Source organism: Echinops telfairi, unplaced genomic scaffold, assembly GCF_000313985.2.
Source record: "Echinops telfairi isolate 266 unplaced genomic scaffold, ASM31398v2 ScPeMD7_7424;HRSCAF=8462, whole genome shotgun sequence".
NCBI lineage: Eukaryota > Metazoa > Chordata > Mammalia > Afrosoricida > Tenrecidae > Echinops > Echinops telfairi.
The window spans coordinates 59751810-59759287 of NW_022111324.1; the positions used below are offsets into that span (position 1 = coordinate 59751810).

The following is a 7478-nucleotide window of genomic DNA, read 5'->3' on the forward strand; positions in this document are numbered from 1 at the left end:
CATCCACAGGTATAAAACATTAGATAGAACTATGCTTGTAATATTCACTCATTTCATAAAACTCATTATACTTTTGATGAAATACTACATTTTTATTCCCTTTCATTTATTTACTTCCGTAAATAAGCATAAATAAAGAGAAAACATGCCAAACAAGCAGAGGGTCACATGCTGTCATTCGCTTCAGCTTTGTGTTACTCCCCAAATTCCCACATGCTAGTATGAGTGAATTATGCAATGTCCGAAAGTGTTCAGAGAACTGAAAATATTGTCAGAACAATAGTTAGTTCAGCAGAAGTGAAGAGGAGAAGTAGCCTGTTTCTTTCGGGGTTTTTTGTTTTATTTTATTTTTTAGGTGAGAAAGTATACTTTTATTTACTTTGCTGAATCAGAGGGCATAAAACAAATTATTGCTAAAGTCGATATCAGGTAAACAGAAAGGTTCTCCATAAGTCCAGTTACCGTGAAGTTAATTTAAACTAAGAGAAAAAGGTCACGAGGTTTTCATGCAATGCATACTTTCTTCTTTCGTTAACAATCATGGCAAATAGCAGAAGGAGTTAAGGAATACTGTACTGATGATCCATACAAAGCACCATCGTTTGGGGTTGTACATAATTAGAGAAATATCTCAAACACTTTTCAAACTACTGTAATAGCCAATACATGGAGGCATGTCTTAGGTGAGCATAGGAATGCAGTTTAGAAAGGGAAAAAATAACAGCAACAGACACACACAAGAATTACTCAATTTCTTTAAGATTACAGAGCAGAAAGGCAACATTGAATCTCACATACTGATTTTGCACACCTTCTATACAGTACTTGACTTAAATCCAAGAATGAAAGTTAAGACTCTCCTTCCCTATTTTTGGTAAGCAACTGCATGGTAAACTTGGATGACTCTCCCCCCTGGATTTACCTTTTAGATTTTTTTCATTTAAAAGAGGGCAGGCTTGGCACTTTGATACTGATGTCACCAAGGTTACTATTTCTTGGGACCTCAGGAAGACTCATGTGCTTTACAGCTGACGCAGCGCGGGCTGGCGCGCCTGCTGAGCCAGCCTCCGATTCTACGGCTTCATCGTGTGTGCATCAGTGTGTGTATCAGTCTCAGTCACGGTGGTCCCCAGCCCCAGCCCCCATCACCATTCTGCACGAATAATGTGAACCTATCTACATGGAACACTAAATCCAGTCCACAGACGTTTCCAAAACACTTGTCTCCTGGCTCCACAAATATTTGAATTAGATCTAAAATGCCAAGTTCACCTTCTGAAGAATCCACACAGAAGACAAAATAGAATGTTGTGTAATATCTCGATATTAGATTGCTGTCAGATCCTCCTGTTAACAACCCTCCTTCTAGGAAATGCAAACATTTGCATCTTCGACTCCCCATGGAAGGTCTCCCTGATGATTTGATGCTGTGTATCTTCGCTCACAGGCTTCAGTGTATCCATATTGTGTTATTCACGTAGAAAAAGCACATAGACTTCATGGGAACACTGTCGGGCTGGTAGAACTTGTAGAGCCCTGGCTTCCCATGCTGGTTGAAGATGAGGATTGCCTTGACCATGGCTGAGCCGGGCCCACAGGGTGGACACGAGGGGCCCAGGGTGCGGCGGGCACTGTAGCCTAGCCCCAGGATCTTGCAGGAGATCCTTCCCCACCTGCCCCCTTCTGCCATGATCATTTCTAATCTGTCACACACAATGACTATTACCTCATTGGCCTACCTCTAAAGGAAGCGGATCCTACTCCTCCGGGGAAAAGACGGTTGGGGCTAAATCACACAGCGATGATGCTCAGATCAAAGTGAGGCGTATTTCAAATGAGGGTGCCAAGCAAGAAGCAATATGGAAATACATTAAATAACAGTTTCATTGGTGTTTTGTTTTTTTCAGGTATCAGTTAATATTTTTTCATTAGTGTTTTGAAACTCTTATAACATAATCTAGTTTTGTGTACTTTTAATGTGTTAACTGTATGAAATCATAACTACCTTTTGGTAGATTGTGTTTTTATGCTTAAAATGATCATTATTAGGGCAGCGACCAGTTTTTCCACTATTTGAATACCATCACTGCTCAAGACCCCATCTGGGTCTATAAGGAGTTATGGTTGAGTTGGGAAAGAGACGGGACAGACGTGGGAGTGTTGATTCAGGCTCAGGGAGCAGCAGAACTTTGCTGACTGAAGAAGGAAGAAGGAGAGAAGGAAGCCAGGATTGAGGGGACAGGGGCAGGTCTGCTGCAAGCGCAAGGATTTGGAGAAATAATGTATAAACTGGGAAATGCTGACTCAACAGAGTCCAGGACTCCCTGCTCTCCCTCACCTGAGATGTCCGTCCTCTTTCAGCATGTGGTTTCAGACCAGGCCCGAGAGGTGAACCCAGAAAAGCAATTGTCGTGTTCACGTCAGCAACCCTAGCATGTAAAATGGTACCAGACACATGATAAATGCGCCGTAAATATCTGTGGAATGAATGCCTGAATGGGGAGAAAGAGAGAAACCGAGCTGACTGGAACTTGGCAGCAAAGCTTGTTTGTTTGGGTCTCAAATGACTAAATTTTAAGGACACCGGAACTCTCCAGAGACTTCCTGGTCCATGCCCGGCTTCTACTCTGCACTGCCTTCCAATGCCTCTATTTTCCTTAAAGACTTGATGAATGTCAGGTTGACTGGGACTTTTAGGGACCATCTAGGATGGCGGGTCTCAAACCTGGCTGCATACAATATGACAGTTCGTGGAATATTAATGCCCTGACCCATCCCGCAGCCTCTGGAGCATTGACTAGACATGGGTACTTTTTAAGTTCTTCTGGGGACTCTACTAGGAAACCCCACTTAAGAACTAAGGGTCTCGTCCAACCCTCTTACTTGACACAGACTACTCATGGGCGAGGATGTGCTGTGTGCCCAGGACCACCCTGCAGGTAGTGCCAGGGCCTGGTCTCCAGTCTAAGGCGAGCTCTGCTCAACTCTAAAGGTGACTCTCCCATCACTTTGGAAAATGCACTTTGGGGTCTGCCCGCAGAAGATCCTGCCTGCACTCGCAAACCTAACCTGGTGGGCTAAATATGGCCCCTACATACATCTCCACTGTTTTTGATGATGTGCTCATAGCCTTTCCTTGATCTGCATGGAGGGGATCTCGTTTTAACCCAGTCTCCCCTTGCTCTGCGCCCTTGCTGTACAACTGCATGCTTTTCTTTATTCCGTGGGCTGGGGAAGACTCACTCTCTGTCTTGCTTTCCTTCTTCCACCTCAGCTGACCTGGAACGCCCTCATTCTCCTCCTCCTAAAAGTCCTCCCGAGCTCACCCCTGACCCACCCAGCTGCTCCCCAGAAAGGTCTGCCTCCTCCTTGTTCACGCCTCTTCCTTGGTGGCTCCCCTCTGCTTCTGGCCCCAGATGACCTGGCTCTGGCTTGCTCGGAGCTGGCAAGCAGCTGCCTTAAATCCCAGCCTCGGAACATAAGCAGTCTGCTCTCCGTCATGAAAGAGCGCCAGCAGCCAAAGGACACCCGGATAAAGGCTTTGGTGAAAGAGGATCCTGAGTAGATAAGGCAGTCTTTAATCAGCAGCGCCGTAAATAAAGCCCCACTTGGGAAACTTCACTGTGAATATTTTGGGCAGTCTGGAGAGTTTTTAACCCTCATTAGCCGCGACTACAAGTGGGCCCACTGGAATTTTTGCACACAGCTAGGAGCCCTTGAGTGGAACCTTCAGTGCCTAATACAGACATTCCTACTAACTATGCCACCCAAGCCCTCCTGAACTCCTCCCGTCCTACAGGGGTGCGATCACTACTGCCCTCATTTCTGACAATTTCCCTACCTCCCAAGCAGGGCCCTGACCCTACAGAGCAGCCTCTGGTGCCAGGTAGAACAGTACTTACCATGTCTATGTCTAGCATGTTACAGAGCAAAGAAACCAGTATGGCACTGTGGCATCATGTACACGGCACAAACACCTCATACTGAGCTACCTGTGATGGGCAGCTGACCAAAAGGTCAGTGGTTCACCAGCCCTCCCTGCAGCGAAAGATGAGGCAGTCTGCTTCTGGAATGATTACAGCCTTGGGAAACCTATGGGCCATTCCACTCTGTCCTATAAGGCGACTATGGGCTGGAATTGGCTCAGTGGCAATGAGTGTGGCTTTTTCAGATGCAGTATGGGTAGCCAAAAGAGGTTTTTGTACTTAGATGCTAATCTAAAGGTTGGCCATGTAAAACCACCCAGGGGTGCTGAGGAACAAAGGCTTGGCAACCTATCTCCATACAGATGTGGAACCAACAAACAAAACAGAAATAAAAACCCTATGGAGCGTGCCTGTGCTGGAGTATGTGGGGTCGCCTCGAGTCGTGAACAACTTGGTGGCAATGTTTTTTGTTGTTGTTTGTTGTTGCTGGGGCAGGGAAGGTAATGGTGCCTGTGAAACCCAATGTCTCTGGTCCATAGTAAAGGTTCTAGCTAACTCATTATTTCCTGTCAGGTCCTCGTGCATATCCTGTGTAATCCTTTACAGAGCTTCTATAGACCAGTTGTCGAGTCAAGTAGCAGACACGGAGTTGCAATGGCTTGGCCAAGTCTATGCAGTGCTCCTTGTCCCGACTACACCTTAATACAATTCTGGGTCACCTAAGTACTCATTTCCCCAAGGGCAAGCAAGGGCTTTGAGTCTGCACACATGAATCCTACCAAAGGCCAAGATGACCAGGAGGAGGAGGAGGGAACAAGGACCCAGCTAGTGCAAGTGGGGCTAACCCTAACCTTGTGGGCTCAACATGGCCTCTACATACATCCTCACTGCTTTATGGTGACATCCACTGCCAACATTTCCCCCCAATGATCTCAACTGCCAAGTTTGTCTTAAAAACCATAGCGCTGAGAACTCTAGCCCTTGGTCAATAGTTGGTGGATGCTGAACTGCAGCTGCCCTCTCCAGAGGAACCTGGGCGCTCCTGGGTGCTGCTGTCCCCACTCAGCCCTCTCACTCACTTCTGTGACCTGGCAGGCCCATGGACATTTGACTTCATGTTCCTACCCTCCTCTTTCCCATAAAAAGATCAAGACCCTTGAGAGGTGACTGGGGTGAGCTTGAGAAAGCTACTTAGCTTCTCTGCCTCGGTTTTCTCATCTAGATTAAAAAGACAAAACAAACATGCCCACCAGTGCTGTCAGGTTAGTTCTGACTCATGGCGACTTCACTTGTTACAGAGTCAAACTGTGCCATAGGGTTTTCTCGGCGCTGACTTTTCTAATTTTTCAAACGTGTTTAATTTATTTTGTTAACAGTTTTAATAACATTAATTCACATAACACATAATTAAATGGTTTAAATCTATTAAGGAGAGTTGTATGTTCATCACCGCAATCAATTTCAGAATCTTTTCTTCATGTATCCATTACGATGAACTCCTCATTTCTCCCAACCTCCTCTGTGATCATTCTAAGAAACTATTAATTTAGAGGTTGTCTCAGTCAATTTACCTATTCTGCTTCATGTAAAGAAAACCATTAAAAAATAAGAACAGAATAAGGCATAGAAAAAGCTCAACCCCCCAACATGGAAGAAAGTAATAAAAATTAGAACAAATTAAAAATGGGTCAAAAAAATCCCTTCACAGAAAGGTCACAAGGAAGGGATGAGCCAGCCAGGGTGCAGTATAGCATTCCTCTGGTTCCTTGAGGCTCCCTCCCCCCACACTGTCCACAACCCCAGTTCTATCTTATAAATCTGGCTAGACCAGAGAATGTACACTGGTACAGATAAGAGCTCTTGACACACAGAATCCAGGACAGATAAACCCCTCAGGAACAATAATGAGATAGCGATACCATGAGGGTAGGGGGAGATGGGGAGAGAAGGGGGAGAAAGGAGGAGCTAATCACAACGATAGACATACAACACCCTCCCCCAGGGGGTCGAACAACAGAAATGTGGGTGAAACGAGACAGTGGACAGTGTAAAATATGAAAATAAAAATAATTTCTAAATTACCAAGGATTCCAGAGGGTGGGGGCGGGGGGAAAAAAAAGAGAAGCTGATACCAAGAGCTCAAGTAGTAAGAAGATGTTTTGGAAATGATGATGGCAACATATGTACAAATGTGCTTGTTACAATTGATATATGGATTGTTATAAGAACTGTGAGAGGCCCCAATAAAATGATTTATTAAAAATTAAAAATAAATACATATAAATAAAAATTGGTCAAAAGGGAAAACAAATGGCAAAAAGTTAAAATTTAACCTGACTATATCTGCAGAAGAAGATGCTGCAGAAAACCACTCAGCATATCTTAAAATGAAAGAACTCCAGAAAAAATTTCAAGCCTCAAGTTGCAATATTGAAAGATTCTGTGGGTAAAATATTGAATGATCCAGGAAGCATCAAGAGAAGATGGAAAGAATACAGAGTCACTGTATCAAAAAGAACAAATGAACAGTCCTCCATTTCAGGAGGTAGCATATGAGCAAGAACAAATGATACTGAAGGAAGAAGTTCAAGGTGAACTGAAAGCATTAGCCAAACACAAGGCTCTTGGAATTGGTGGAATGCCAATGGAAATATTTCAACAAGCTGATGAAGCACTGAAAGCACTCATTCATCTATGCCAAGAAATTTCAAAGACAGCTACTTTGCCAACTGACTGGAAGAGATCCATATTTGCACTCACTCTAAAGAATGGTGACCCAACAGAATGCTTAAATTATAGAATATATCATTTATATGAAACGAAAGTAAAATTTTGCTGAAAATCGTTCAACAATGGTTGCAACAGTACATTGACAGGAGACTACTAGACATTTGGGTCGGATTCAGAAGAGGAGGTGAGACAAGGTATATCATTGTTAATGTCAGATGGATCTTGGCTGAAAGCAGAGACTCTCAGAAAGATATTTACTTGTGTTTTATTGACTTGCAAAGGCACTATACTGTGTGAATCATAACGAATTATTGATAGTTTTAAGAAGATGGGGATTCCAGAACATTTAATCGTGCTCATGTTAAATTTGTACCTAGGTCAAGAGGCAGCTGTGCAAACAGAACCAGGGAATACTGTATGGCTTAAAATCAGGAAAGATATGTGTCTGAGTTGTGTCTTCTCACCATGTTTGTTCAATCTGTATGCTGTATTCTGAGAAAATAATCAGAGAAGCAGGATTATATGAAGAAGAATGTGGCATCAGGATTGGAGGAAGGCTTATTAACAACCTGTAATATGCAGATGACACAAACTTGCTTGCTGAAAGTGAGGAGACTTGGAGCACTTGCTGATGAAGATCGAGGATTGCAGCCTTCAGTATGGGTTACAACTCAATGTAAATAAAAACAAAAACAACACAGAATCCTCACAACTGGACTAATATCCATAACATCATGTTCTCTCTCTCCTTTCCTCACTCCCTTTCTCCCCGTGCTCCACTGTGCCCCACTCCACTGCCATTGAGTTGATTGACTCATATCG

At 43.8% G+C, this 7478-nt stretch overlaps 1 pseudogene; it reads right to left on the minus strand.

The window, feature by feature from the left end:
* Positions 1 to 936: 936 nt before the first annotated feature.
* On the minus strand, positions 937 to 1579 carry LOC101659271 (annotated as a pseudogene).
* Between the last annotated feature and the right edge of the window lie 5899 nt (positions 1580 to 7478).